The following is a 15,976-nucleotide window of genomic DNA, read 5'->3' on the forward strand; positions in this document are numbered from 1 at the left end:
TGCAATCTGGCCAGGAGCTTCCCAGGAGGCCTGCATTTGCGATTTCATACTTGAGTGTATTTTTACATGTGATTTATCTCAGGCAATCTAATGTTATTAAACCTATTTCCATGCAATTGAGATAAATCTCACGTGCAGCACGTGTGATCTGTGATTGCAATGGGTGACACACGGGTGAGTGCGATCGCAAGAAAAGTACATGCAATTTGACATTTTTCATGCTATCCATCTCAGGAACTCATCGCAATTGCATGAAAATGTGCAATATCGCATTAAGGTATGGGGCCCTTATAGAGCTTCTTGATATTTGTAATGAGAGGTTAATTAAATGTTTGACCTCTTGTACCTTGCATTAAGCATAACAGAGTGTAGAGAGGTGAGATGTTTGATATCACTGATTGTCTGTACTGTACTTTGCAGTACAGAAAGACCGATTCTCAGGGACACCTTTTAAGATACATACAATTTATCTGGTCAACCTCAAAGAAGCGGGCACAAACTTCTCAAAAACTTTTGGCACCATCCCAACAATTTCTGTAGAAAAGGCATTGAACCTTTTACAGTTCCACTTTAAAATGTTATATGTGACAAGTTATTACAGAAGGCAAACATATTACTTTCTATAGTAACATGCATTGTGCAACATTGTAACATTTGTCTATGCATGAGAAAAGCAAATCTGCAGATAACACCTTTTTATTACATGTCATGAAAATGTAAATGTAGACATATGTTACTTATAAATGGTTTGAAAAAATGATAAAGAAGAACATATACAAGTAAAGGTTTTTGTGCCAACAGTTTTCATGAGCTTTGGATTCTAACATCTCTAACTGTCACTTGCCTGGGGATCGGGATGGTAGTGTTTTAGCCATAAAAGAGAAGAGACAGTGGAACACTTTTGCAAGTAACAATAACAAAAGTAATTTCTGACAAGGGAAATGGAATTAGAGCATTTAAAGTTTGTAATAATTTCCAATACATATAGCTCAGAGATCTTATCCTTTAAGTTAATTTTGATATTGTTACTTGCAATATTTTCCACTCTTAGCAGTCATCATTATGTTAATTAAGCTTGACATGTAGATTTTAGAAATTTCCTTAATCATAAAATATTGTGTATGTGTATTGGTTATTGCTGTATATTGTTATCTGACACTGTTGGAGAAAAACTCTTTTCATTTACATATAATCAGTAGAAGATAAGGGACTTCTAAAAGGGTTTAATGACAAGCCTGACACATTACTGACCCATTCTATACCCAGAGGCGTAACAAGTGGGGGGGAAGCGGCAAACCTGAGTATCACCCTCGGAGGGGGTGACACAAAAATATTGGCTCTTCCACAGTGTCTAGGAGCTGAGTGCTGCACTGCGACATTATCCTGCAGTGCACTGCTCCTGTCATTGCGATGGAGCCGGCAGTGCAACCGGAGTCTCCGGAAGCAGTCCAGCATCTCCAGGAATGCGTGGCAAGCCCTCAGAGTGATGTAACTAGAAATCTGACCATGAGACCATAGTGTCATAAACATCGACTTTTCATGATGCCATGACCCCTTTCCACAAAGCCATGTCCCCATTTTGGGCACACGCAAGTGTGCTTTTGCCCGGATCTCTAGCCTCTCTTTGTAGGGATGTCCCAGCATCCTTTACTGCTGTGCCTTCAGACTTGAGTGAAGGTGTGTCATAGATGTATAGGGAGAAATTTTACCTGTTCAGAGTTGTACATTCTCAGAGATCTATCTGATCTCTCTGATTTCAGAGAAAGTCTTTCAACAATGATAGGACTAATGCAATTACACATAGATGCAGCCAACGCTGTATACAGGAGGAGTTATCCATTTATTTCCAAGCATGCAATGTGATACACAATGCAGCCGCCAACACCAGGGTGACAGGACCAAAGAAGGCTGGAAGTTCAGTAACCTTTATAGTTAACAAGGTTTTTCACAATCCAAACTGAAGTGTAAACTTGGCTCTTTTATTGTTGAAAATTTGCAAGGACATACAGTATAGAGGTCTATTCATGTAGCAGTGAAAAGCGCTTTATCAGTGATAACAAGGCTTTCCACTGCTTCGTCCCATTCAGATAAGGGGTTACCATGGAGAAATCTCAGATTTCCCCAACGTTGCACCTGATTAGTATACATATCACTTACCCATACAGTAGTATGGGGAGAACGGTTCAGAAAAGCATGGCTCTGCTTTCCGTTACGCTTCTAAAAAAACTATTTGCCATCTAAGGATGGCGTAAGGAGGCTGCTAATTATAATCATCAACTTTTCACTTTCAGAATAAATCTGTACTAGGAATAGGTGGGAGTGTTGCTGATGCAGGTAACCTGATAAAAGAGTCAACATTTTATCCCGATGTTTTTAACATGGGTAGGAGAGATAAGGAAAAGGGAAACATGGTGGTGCAGTTGCTAATATTTACATGGCATTTGTCAGAATCAGGTTGTTGCTCATGGTGTCATATTTAGAAGGATGTGAGCAATATTTCTGTATAGTTAGATCTGAAGTGTAATATAATCACTGACACTATTCCACTGGGCATATATGTACCCTTTAACTAACAAAAATCAACAATACCGCTATATACTATACTTGTAAAATTGCCTATAATCATAGACATGCTATATAACACTATGTTTTATATATTTTCTATTAGCTGCTAATCGTTTTATTACATGGCTTTGTATTTTGGTTTCAATTGTGCAGAATGCATGCTGATAACTGAATATACAGTAGTAGGGCCTGTACTGACTCATCTATTTCTTGTCTCTTTAAAACGCTGTTCTATATATAGGAAGAAGTGAGATTATAAGAATGTAATAAAATTGCATATCTGTAATAAGTTTCATTACTTTGTGATATTGATGATGATGATTAGCTGTAGTATTTTCCAGTATTGATATAATTTCGCTCACACATATTAAAACAACGTTATACAAAGTATTAACATTGCAGTACAAACAGTAAATAAAGAATGATAGAAGAGGAAACAGTGTCCATATAAGCTTACCAATAGAGAAGAGAAGTGTGACCAAAGCAGCTTTGTGAGAGAAGGAGATGCACTGAAGAGAACAATGTTACAAGGTACCAATTCATTTGGGGACCATATATTACTATACTGAGGTGACTTTGAGCAGCCTTGTATCTCATAGCAGGGGGTGTATTGCTCCTTTTAATACATGAGTACTAGTTACATACAGTATATATATATCCATATATATAAAACTACTACTCAGCTGGAGACCTGGCGCACACCTCAGCTGCTTTTACGTAGGAAACAGAAACAGCAGTGTATTGGCAATCCCATTGAGGGGTCCACTCCATTTTACCACAGAGATAAAAGCTGTCTAAAGGATCCACCATTTTTTGTATATTGTTTACATTTAGGAATATAAGGACTTTACTGAAGTGCCTATAGATTGTAAGCTTGTGAGCAGGGCCTTCCTACCTCTCTGTCTGTTTTTACCCAGTTTTGTTCTATTACTGTTCTAATTGTAAAGTGCAACGGAATATGCTGCACTATGCTATATAAGAAACTGTTAATAAATAAATAAGTGCCCTCATAACAATCAGATAATTGGGTCATGTCCATATAAGGGCAAAATACACCAGTTCCATCACCGTTGCATTGAATCTGTCCATATTGGTCTGGTTTAACAAATTATCTAATGTGACAAGACAATTATTATACACTCTTCATACAGATGGTTTTTTCATCTTTAATCCTAAAGAAGTCCTTTTTAGGACGAAACACGTAGGGTTTTATCAACATTGTTTTAAAACTGATATTAAATTAATATTTGTTACTGATTGTCCTTTTGGCTCTCTGTTTTTGAGTGAATCTTTGGTGAGTGGGTATTTTACAGGATTACCTTCCCAATAATTCTGACCCTTGTTGGACTACAAAGGTCAGAATTATTGGACCTCATGGTCGGAATATATTAAGAAGAATATAAGCTTATATTTCCATTTGCCTCACGTACAAATAATTGTATTATTTTAGCGGTCTTTTTAATGTCAACACTGAGAATTTGATATAGTCTAATGTTATTATAAACTAGTGCACTCTGTTGTTGTGTATCTTTATGTGTGTTCTGGATCCTGCTAACAGAGGTTCCACCAAGAGTTGCTGCTTATAGGCGCGGGACAAGGATATTTGTTTGTGTGGTTATATATATATATATATATATATATATATATATATAATTTATACTGTATTCTATTTTATATATATATATATATATATATATATATATATATATATAAACACACAGCTCAAAGGCAGAATTACCATAGTGCAACTGAAAGCCCAATGTGGCTTGAGGGAAAAAAGTAACGCAAAAACACTGTAAGACAGTGCAAGACATTCACTCTTCTATAGACGAAGGACAAATGTTCTAGTATGCCAATATCGTAATAGATATTATCATGTTTAGGAGGAGATGGAGAGAGGTAAAGTAAGAGAGATAAAGCACCAACCAATCAGCTCCTGTCATTTTTCAAATACAGCCTGTAACACAACAGTTAGAAGCTGATTGGCTGGTACTTTATCTCTCTCCAATTTCTCTTTCTCTAAGGTTTGATGTACTGTCCCTTAATGACTAGTGATGTCAGAGGTTGTCATCTTTATTAGCTGTTTATACTATTTGAACCACTAATGAATGATATGGAAATCTAAAGGTGCATACACATGGTGAGATATTGACTATCTCCCGATTTTGACTTTGCGATTTCCCCTGAACACTCTGGAGCCCTGAACCACCAATACTGACTATCTTTACTTGAGATTTTGACTATGTGAGATTTTGTCTAAGTACCAAATTTGAATTTACTATATACTAGATTGTACACAATATAGTAAAGATTGACTTGCCTGCACAATCTATCTTTTCTTGCGATACCGACCCCACGGGAGCACACATCGTTATCGCAAGCTGTGTACACACGGTGCGATTAGCACTAACTTTCCTTACAATTTTGACTATATAGTAAAAATCATAAGGTTACATTGCACCGTGTGCACCGTGTGATAAAAAGTGACATACCCTCAGGCAGTCAGCTATTATTGAGTCATCTGTATGGGTACTTTGGGCCAGATGCATCATCGCTTGAAAAGTGATAAAATGAAGAGTGGAAAAAGTGCCAGCCAATCAGCTCCTAACTACCATTTTTCAAACACAGCCTGTGACATGGCAGTTAGGACATGATTGGCTGGCACTTTTTCACTCTCCATTTTATCACTTTCCAAGCGTTGATGCATCTAGTCCTTTGTATTTGATAGACAGAAGTACCATGGATCTGTTGGACTCACACAACCACAAAGGCCTAATATTATTTTACACATGCACTTTCTACAAGTACTGCTGGCAATGCAAAGGCCAAATCTTTTCAGTAACCCTATTTGACATTTTAAAACAAATGTATCTGGAAAAGAGCTCCTTACACTCACATTCATTCACTAAGCAGCCAGCTCAATGTATTCAACAGATATTGTGAGTACAACAGTTATAAAAACTATGCAACAAGACTTATGAAATGTTACAGAAATAGTTTATGTTACACTGATCAGAAGCATATATCATCTGACCACTGCATATTTCTTCTGTGTGATAACCATATCATAGGTGTCTTTACTTTTGCTTCACTGTAGGCTAGTGTAGATAAGTGGAATATACTTGGTGTTTGTTTAGACTTGCTTTAAACCCAATGATTAATAACTGCTTTTCAAACCATATGGAAATAGTGTGCTTGAGAGTGACCCAAAGCACCTGTGACACTTGCAGGAAACGCCATTAGAAAAAGCAATTCAGCATAATTTGATCCTCTGTTGTACTTAAATGGTGTATATCATTTAACAGCTCACTGGAAAGTATTTTAGCGTTATCAACAATTTTAGAAACTGAAACCTTTTCTGGAAATATTGCTGCCAAAAAAAATCAAGAACTCAAGAAAAGTGATTATATGTAAGAGTAAAATTTATTCCCCTGTCTGTCCCATTTCTCACCTTTCTTCCTTCCACTAGTTGTTTTTGTCCCCACATTATCTTTAACCCGCAGGCAATTCTATAGAGGCTATTCATCAAGGTACGGAGTTGTTAGCAAGGGGAACAGGTCGAGTGTGTTCAACTGTTCCTTCTACTAACTGCATTTCACAGACAGTACTGTGATGGGACAGACTTACAGCAACTGCACAAAGTTAGACGTAATACATGCACATTATTGAGGGATAGATTTAAGTTTCAACTGCCATCGATTGGCCATTTATTGAACACCATGGCTAAGTTATAGTTATTTCATATCATGCTTAACTCATGAGCTTGGACTATTATTGCTATTGTACAGTCCTGCTGCATTTTTTATTTAATCTATATTAATCTATATATATAAATGCAAAAGCACTCACTCACTCACTCACTCACTCACTCACTGACTCACTGACTTACTAACTCACTGACTCACTCACTCACTCACTCACTCACTCACTCACTCACTCACTCACTCACTCACTCATCATTAATTCTCTTACTTCCCGATATGTTAGAAAGATTAAATTTAATATGGCCATTTTTCAGATGGGAAATAGGAAAACTACTTAATTAGAATTTTAATAAACCTCCTCAAAGGGGATGAAAAGGAGGTTGACATAATGACATTATTACTGATGCGTGGCTTGCATTGCATGAACGATCACATCCAAAAGGACTATCAGATCAAAATTTGGATTGCACCACCAGTGGGTAGAATTTAATAAACTACAAAAATGGTCTTCTCTTTTACTCTAGCTGCTACGGGTGTTCCTCGGGTAACACCAAGAACCATGGAGCAATACTTACTTACATTAAGACCTCTGAAATTTACATCTCTATAGATTTACCACATTTTTAACATTCATATTTATTTACAACAGTGAAAATCAGAAACTCCAGTGTGAACAAGGGGTAGAACAGCTAGTTTATTATTAAAATTATTAACAATAGGGAGAGTACTGTATAACCACTTAATATGCTCTAATAGTAGTTCCAAGTAAACAATATTTCCTATAAAAGGGGTATATTGGTGCAGGTTCTTAGAAGTGGAGCTGTTGCTCATAGCAACAAATCAGATTTTACTTATCCATTATCTAGCATCTTCTAGAAAATAGCTAGAATCTGATTGGTTGCTATGGGCAACATCTCCACTTCTAAGAACCCACACTAATAGACCCCTAAGAGTTTCTCATTTCTGCAAGCCTGTGCTGGGAAATGCAGCTTTGCGCTGTTTGGGAAAGAGAATTGTGCACTACTGTAGCTCATTACTTTTATATGTCCCTTTGAGTTCTCCTTTTTACATCTCTTTCTCTCACTTTCAGTAAATTGTTCAATGAGAGGTTTAGTAGGGTGATCAAGGGCCCTCATTCCGAGTTGTTCGCTCGTTGCCGAGTTTCGCTATATTGCGATTAGTCGCTTACTGCGCATGCGCAAGGTTCGCAGAGCGCATGCGCTCAGTTATTTTACTCAAAAGTTAGGTATTTTACTCACGGCATAACAAGGATTTTTCATCGTTCTGGTGATTGGAGTGTGATTGACAGGAAGTGGGTGTTTCTGGGCGGAAACTGGCCGTTTTATGGGAGTGTGCGAAAAAACGCTGGCGTTTCTGGGAAAAACGCGGGAGTGTCTGAAGAAACGGGGGAGTGTCTGGGCGAACGCTGGGTGTGTTTGTGACGTCAAACCAGGAACGAAACTGACTGAACTGATCGCAATGGCTGAGTAAGTCTGGAGCTACTCAGAAACTGCTAAGAATTTTCTATTCGCAAATCTGCTAATCTTTCGTTCGCTATTCTGCTAAGCTAAGATACACTCCCAGAGGGCGGCGGCTTAGCGTGTGCAATGCTGCTAAAAGCAGCTAGCGAGCGAACAACTCGGAATGAGGGCCAATGTGAGACTAATTGTCATTGGTCAATAGAAAGGTTACATCTTACGCTGTATGCACAAGCTTGAAGGGCCCATTAAAACATTATTACCTTTCTCATTGAAAGGCCTTCACATTAATTGGTTCCTAAATGATGGCTCCTTTAACCCACTGATTTCTGGGCAATACACACAAAGGTTCACACCTAGGGGGTTATTGAGGTTTGTAAGCAAACCAAAAAAGGAAGCAATAGGACAAACCATGTTGCACTGCAGGTGGGGCAGATGCAATATGTGCAGAGAGAGTTACATTTGGGTGGGTTATATTGTTTCTGTGCAGGGTAAATACTGGCTGCTTTATTTTTACACTGCAATTTAGATTTCAGTTTGAACACACCACACCCAAATCTAACTCTCTGCACAGGTTGATTTTTTGGTTTGCTAACAAACCTGAATAAGGCTCCTGATTCTAAAAAAACTTTATTTTATGGGGTAAATTCACTAAGCAGTGTTTTTGCTGTCAAACCAATGGGCATTGACAGCTGTTTAGTATGTAAAATACAGTATTTATTATAAATCGGTTTTGAGTGGCAATTGAAAACTGCTGTCATATACTATTGGTTTTGGAAGTCATAAAGCACCATCTGTTTTATATATTCCGATAGAAACCATCATCAAATACACCTGTAAACCTGGCGGAAACCATCTAAAAGCCAATGAAACTGATAAACAATTCCTGGAGCTTTTCTATTGGATTTAGCATACCACATGCTACTATGACAGCCCAATCACCTTATAAAATGTAATCTTATAAGCCTGTTTTTAAAATGTACCCACAACAACAGCAACCATAATCTCCTAATAATGTTATGCACCATTTAATATGATGTATACCCCATTAATTATTGGGAGCCAGACCTTTTTTCAAATAAGCAACCATCTTTCGTGTCTTTATTGGGGTGCTTAGTGTAAGTCATTGTGTTAACCATATTGTACTATGTTTGACCAATTATATATTTTTTAGTTAGATTCAAAACTTTTTTTGAATGTGTATAAATATATATATATTAGAGATGAGCGGGTTCGGTTCCTCGGGATCCGAACCCCCCCCCCCCTGAACTTCACCTATTTTACACGGTTCCGAGGCAGCCTCGGATCTTCCCGCCTTGCTCGGTTAACCAGAACGCGCCTGAACGTCATCATCCCGCTGTCGGATTCTTGCGAGATTCGTATTCTATATAAGGAGCCGCGCGTCGCTGCCATTTTCACTCGTGCATTGGAGATTGAACGGAGAGGACGTGGCAGCGTTCTCTCCCTGAAAAGCTCCATAATCTGTGCTCTCTGTGCTCAGTGTGCTGCAAATATCTGTGCTCAGTGTGCTGCAAATAATCTGTGCTCAGTGTGCTGAAAATATCTACGTTCTCTGCTTGAAAATGCTCCATATCAGTGCTCAGTGTGCTGCAAATATCTGATCAGTGTGCTGCATTGTGGGGACTGGGGTCCACCAGTATATAATAATTATAGTAGTACAGTACAGTAGGCCATTGCTGTATCTTGCAGCTCTGTGTCACTGCAAGTATCCATTCCATATCTGTGCGGCATTTTTGTGAGCAGTATATATAGTATTACAGTGCAGCATTTTGGTGACTAACAGTATATAGTTGTACAGTAGGCCATTGCTGTATCTTGCAGCTCTGTGTCACTGCAAGTATCCATTCCATATCTGTGCGGCATTTTTGTGAGCAGTATATATAGTATTACAGTCAGGAGCCGCTCTTGCCCCGGGCAAGCAGGACTTTTGCCCGGGGCGCCACATCTACGAAGGCGCTGCCGCATGTACTAACGGGCGCCATGTTACTGTAGGAGTCCTGACTGAGCACAGCACAGTCAGCGCTGACCCTCCCTCCCGCCCACTTTCCAGCCCACTGTCCCATGATGCATTGCACACCGTCGCACGGTGCGCGATGACGTCACTGCGCACTGCATCGAGGAAGGAGGTGCGCAGCAGCACTGATAAGGGCACGCTTGAGGCGGGAGGCGGGCGGCACGGCATGATCAGGGCGGCACAGCGGTCAGTGGCACGGCATGATCAAGGCGGTGGGCGGCACAGCGGTCAGCGGCGTGGCATGATCAGGGCGGCGGGCGGCACAGCACAGCATGATCAGGGCGGCCCTACAGGGGGCATAAATGGGGGCGTAACTGACCACGCCCCCATGTGAAGCCACGCCCCCATAGTTTTGCCCAGGGCGCAACCACAGCAAGAACCGGACCTGATTACAGTGCAGCATTTTGGTGACTAACAGTACTATATAGTTGTACAGTAGGCCATTGCTGTATCTTGCAGCTCTGTGTCACTGCAAGTATCCATTCCATATCTGTGCGGCATTTTTGTGAGCAGTATATATAGTATTACAGTGCAGCATTTTGGTGACTAACAGTACTATATAGTTGTACAGTAGGCCATTGCTGTATCTTGCAGCTCTGTGTCACTGCAAGTATCCATTCCATATCTGTGCAGCATTTTTGTGAGCAGTATATATAGTATTACAGTGCATCATTTTTGTGACTAACAGTACTATATAGTTGTACAGTAGGCCATTGCTGTATCTTGCAGCTCTGTGTCACTGCAAGTATCCATTCCATATCTGTGCGGCATTTTTGTGAGCAGTATATATAGTATTACAGTGCAGCATTTTGGTGACTAACAGTATATAGTTGTACAGTAGGCCAATACTGTATCTTGCAGCTCAGTGTCACTGCAAGTATCCATTCCATATCTGTGCGGCATTTTTGTGAGCAGTATATATAGTATTACAGTGCAGCATTTTGGTGACTAACAGTATATAGTTGTATAGTAGGCCATTGCTGTATCTTGCAGCTTTGTGTCACTGGAAGTATCCATTCCATATCTGTGCGGCATTTTTGTGAGCAGTATATATAGTATTACAGTGCAGCATTTTGGTGACTAACAGTACTATATAGTTGTACAGTAGGCCATTGCTGTATCTTGCAGCTCTGTGTCACTGCAAGTATCCATTCCATATCTGTGCAGTATTTTTGTGAGCAGTATATATAGTATTACGGTGCAGCGTTTTGGTGACCAACAGTATATAAGCACATGAGGGAAGAGGGCCCTGTGCTTGAGAGCTTACAATCTAAAGGGGAGGGGTAGACACAGGGCCGTCTTTTTGTATGGGCTCAATGGGCTCTTGCCCAAGGGCCCCAGGAGTATAAGGGTCCTAGGCTGATAGCTGCGGGTCACCTCTTTCCAGGGGTACCAGATTTTTGAAAATCGGCCCTGGGGAACCGGAGATATCTGACTTGAAAGCAGTGGTCCCCAACCAAGCCTGTTAATTGCTCTTCCCAGCCTGATATCTCGAGTTTTGTCTGACTTACAGTATTTCTGAGGGTATAAGCCAAAAGCTGCGACTCTTCCCTTTTGGTGGACACTGGCAGCTTGTCTCTAATATGACCAGAACCAGAGTTACCAGCCTTCAAGCAGCTGGTCCCTGCTCCAGCTTCACACGCCTAATATGCAGTTTTAGATTTTCATTGGTGAATTGCTTTGGCTCCTGAACTCTGATCCCCAAGTCCCCAGAACCTTCTGAAAGGTGGGACTATCTAGTTTGTTATCCTATTCAAAGCTAAGAAATATACTTTCAGGAACTTGAGATATCTGCAGTCAAGCAAGCTGCCCTCCTACCAGAAAATTATAAATATTAAGCCCACTCCACTATCCAACCCTCCCCTGCGTATTAAACACCCCCTACCAGCCTGGAAGTCATGTACCAGGGCTTCTTCGTTCAGCCCAATGCCCCCTTCTACAGTTTAGCCCCATCTGTGCAGTAAAGGAGTAATTAGCAGAAATGAATGCTCCAGGTCCTACATGCTGAGCGAAAGATAGAACACCCCCTACCACCAGCGGGACATCAATGCTGCCGCTGATAGCACCCCCACCCCTACCGCTGGAGGATGGGTAGGGGGCCCAGTGCATTGATGTGCCCAGGGGCCTACGCTGCTGTTAAGACGGCCCTGGGTAGACAGACATGGGTGACACAGATGGGGTACATAGAGAACGTGGAACAGAGGGTTAGGAATCAGGATGAGATTTGGCTGGGTTTGGTGAAGAAGTGGACCCCCAAAAGGCACAAGTCAATACTTAACATTGCAACATTTTACTGGGCTATGCAGGAGAAAATTACAAATAGGGGAAAATAAAAATAAAAAAAAGAATCGATAACTTCTACCGCTTTCAAAAAGGTCAATGGAAGCTGAAATAATGGACAACTACCTCATGGAAGCCAGATACAGTATACCAAACAGTACTTTGCAGAGTTAGGAATGAGTGCTTATGAAATACAGTAACATTTTGTCATAATATTTCAGAAACTGCATGGCTGGTCTCTTGCACTCTTTTGCTCTAATACACCACCTGCTTTAGGATTTATATTCAAAAACATTATGTCTCCATAATCCCAAAAACGTCAGTCTTCTTCCAGTGATTTGGACCAATAATACCATTGATTAGAACGAATAATTCCAGTGATTTTGTCATTTTCTTCCAGTGATTTGGACCAATAATACCATTGATTAGAACGAATAATTCCAGTGATTTTGTCATTTTCTTCCAGTGATTTGGACCAATAATACCATTGATTAGAACGAATAATTCCAGTGATTTTGTCATTTTCTTCCAGTGATTTGGACCAATAATACCATTGATTAGAACTAATAATTCCAGTGATTTGGGCATTTTCTTCCAGTGATTTGGACCAATAATACCATTGATTAGAACGAATAATTCCAGTGATTTGGGCATTTTCTTCCAGTGATTTGGACCAATAATACCATTGATTAGAACGAATAAGTCCAGTGATTTTGTCATTTTCTTCCAGTGATTTGGACCAATAATACCTTTGATTATAACAAATAATTCCTGTGATTTTGTCATTTTCTTCCAGTGATTTGGACCAATAATACCATTGATTAGAACGAATAAGTCCAGTGATATTGAGGTGTTTGTGTCGCTTAGCTTAGCCGTCCAGAGACCACAGTGCACCTCTTTTTCTCTTTTCTTTGCATCATGTGCTGTTTGGGGCTAATTTTTTTAAGTGCCATCCTGTCTGACACTGCAGTGCCACTCCTAGATGGGCCAGGTGTTTGTGCTGCCTTCTTGGGTCGCTCTGCTTAGTCATCCAGCAACCTCGGTGCAAATTTTAGGACTAAAAATAGTTTTGTGAGGTGTTCAGAATAGACTGTAAATGAGTGGAAATTGTGGTTATTGAGGTTAATAATACTATAGGATCAAAATTACCCCCAAATTCTATGATTTAAGCTGTTTTTGAGGGTGTTTTAAAAAAAAAAACACCCGAATCCAAAACACACCCGAATCCAACAAAAAATTTTCAGGGAGGTTTTGCCAAAACGCATCCGAATCCAAAACACGGCCGCTGAACCGAATCCAAAACCAAAACACAAAACCCGAAAAATGTCCGGTGCACATCTCTATATATAGCTTGACAAAGGTCCCACTTGGGACCGAAACGTCGACACCCCCTGTCTGATGACTTGCTGAAAATAAAGAAAGAGTTTGTTTTGAAGACTGGTGAGTGCTCCTTATTACTGGATGTAAATTGGAATTGATGGATCTTGGTGACTGATCAATATATGGAAGCTACCCCAGCATATATGAACAAGGCCAGAGTGTGGACTGCTCTGGAAGTATATATATATATATATATATATATATATATATATATAGACAACGGAGGGGGTCCGGCACAGCCACTTGTTAAAATATTACACTGGCTGCCCTCACAGTGAAGCAGATAGTAGACACAAGGTGGTGCGGCACTCCAATGATACGCAAAGCCAGAGGTTTTAAATACGTTTCAATGCCCGTTTAATGAAATGGCATTTTCGTCAGGTATAATGCAAACAATACAAACAGCTTACCTTAAATACAGAGCATCACCCATTGTGGCGCGAATGCCGCCGCGGGACTGCACACCCGGTGGCCGCGCATAAAGAATGACGTCATGACGCTCTGAAACAGAAGCGTACGACATCATGTGACAAAACCCGTACAACACCGAAACGTCGATAATGCTTTGACACTTTTTTGGATTACAAACGTCATAATCAAAATCCTGTGAGTGCCGTCCTCTTTCTTTGAAACTATATATATATATTATATATATATATATATATATATATATATATGTTTTTTTATTGCTAAAACTAACCTGAAAGATTTAAAAAAAAATCTTGTCAAGAGCATGTTTCCCATGTACATGTAAATGTGTAATTTTTAATAGTATTGATTTTATTATTATTATTATTATTATTATTATAATTTTTATTTTTTTTGTACACGCAAAGGTTTGTAGGTTTGTATTTTCCTACACGTAACAATCAATGTATGGTTTACCACACACTTACCTTAGAACAGAATGTTCAGAAACACAGCCAGGACAACAGAAGGTCCTCTCGCAAGCTCTGGAAACAGAGAAGAGGAATTCAGTCTTCATGTATTCCCGTTAAGCCCACCTACACTACATGAACACAATATAGCACCCATCCATGCTGCAGCACCAACATCTTAACAAAATCCTGCACTGGACATGATAGAGGCTGTTGCTGATTTTTTGCACACTCAGGTGGACTTTATAGCCACACAAAGATGGCAAAATAAGACACCTGTTGCATTCATACAGAAATTTAAGCATTTCTCATCTCTCAGCTGCTAGTCAATTATTTTAGCAGTTTTGATGGCAGCTTTTTCGATGGTTTCAAAACCGACTGCTTAGTAAATACAGAGTTTTAGTACTTTAAATGTTAAAAATATTGATGGTGAACTGTGATGTTAAACTGTATTCTGTAGTATGGCATTTTAGCCCCTCACAGTCCGACCCCATTTCTGCTTCTTTTTCCAGTTTCACTTCATCCCATACCGTCTCTCCTCCTGCTTCTTTATGCCCCCCCCCCCCATTCCTGCTCCAAGCCACCCCAATATCTCAGTGCCTGATGGGTTCTCCTCCTCTCCTTTGTCTGTCCTATCTCACCAGCACTGAAAGCTGTTGAAGATGGGACAGACCATACAGAATTATTATATAAATACATTCTACTGCATTCACGGGACTATGGTATATTCGTTAGATTGCACTGCTGTTATCAACCTGGTATATTATCAGTATTTACTATATATATTTATAAAAAGACCCAGACAATGCACTCTATAATTATTAGCCAAGCCTCTGTAGTGGCCGGCCACACTGCCTCTGGTGGTAGTCACACCCCTAAGCATGTGCCTCAACCACTGTATGCCCTTGATGGGTCATTCATGCCACAGTCCAATACTGGCCACAACCACCGCTTAATAAATATACTCCCTGATGTAGTATTCTAACAAAAAACAAAAATATCACCACTGAGGAAACCCTTCCCTCCAGCACCATATCTGTTATGGATGCAGGGAGACCCACATTGCACACCCTTACCCATATAATTTCACTTGCCTCTCTACCTTCTTCAGAGTTCTGTGTCAGACAGCACTGCAGGGCAGTAGAAATCGCCTGCAAAATGGTGCTGCTGCCATTTTCCTGATTCTTTGCACATGTGCAGTAGAGATGTCTTCTGGAACCAGGAGCATGTGCCATGTCCTCTGGAACCAGGAGCAGGTGCCATGTTCCTTGGAACCAGTACCAGGTGCCATGTCCCCTGGAACCAGGAGCCATGTCCCCTGGAACCAGGAACAGGTACCATGTCCCCTGGAACCAGGAGCAGGAGCCATGTCCCCTGGATTCAGGAGCAGGCACCATGTTCCCTGGAACCAAGAGCAATGTCCCCTGGAACCAGGAACAGGTGCCAACACCTCTGGAACAAGGAGCAGGAGCCATGTCCCCTGGAACTAGGAGCAATGTCCCCTGGAACCATGAATAGGTGCCATGTTCCCTGGAACCAGGAGCAGGTGCCATGGCCCCTGGAACCAGGAGCAGGTGCCATGTTCCCTAGAACTAGGAGTCATGTCCCCTGGAACCAGGAGCAGGTGTCATGCTCCCTGGAACCAGGGGCAGGTGC

Source organism: Pseudophryne corroboree, chromosome 1 (assembly GCF_028390025.1).
Source record: "Pseudophryne corroboree isolate aPseCor3 chromosome 1, aPseCor3.hap2, whole genome shotgun sequence".
NCBI lineage: Eukaryota > Metazoa > Chordata > Amphibia > Anura > Myobatrachidae > Pseudophryne > Pseudophryne corroboree.